Below are 320 nucleotides of genomic sequence, written 5' to 3'. Positions count from 1 at the left end.
TCATTTATTTACCTCCATATCTACTTGTCCTCCTTTCAGAAAATTTTTAAAACCCTCGAATTTTTTATTTCCCCTTTCTTTCCCCTTGTTTCCTCTGTTCATCGATCTATTTCCTACTCTGTATGCACCTGAGCGATACATTTTTCATTTGTTTCGTCAAATGGGGTGAATATTCAGTGAGCCAATTTTCAGTATCGGGCCTGTTTGATTTACTTGCATTGTATACCGTTTAAATGTGGCAGGATTTGTTGGCTCAAATCTTTTTAAAAGTCATTTCTTATTTCTGGGAAAAGTGAAAAAATTTGTTGCAGGTTGCCAGT

This window comes from Penaeus monodon, chromosome 20, assembly GCF_015228065.2.
Source record: "Penaeus monodon isolate SGIC_2016 chromosome 20, NSTDA_Pmon_1, whole genome shotgun sequence".
NCBI classification, from domain to species: Eukaryota; Metazoa; Arthropoda; class Malacostraca; order Decapoda; family Penaeidae; genus Penaeus; species Penaeus monodon.
This window is presented reverse-complemented; position numbering follows the sequence as displayed.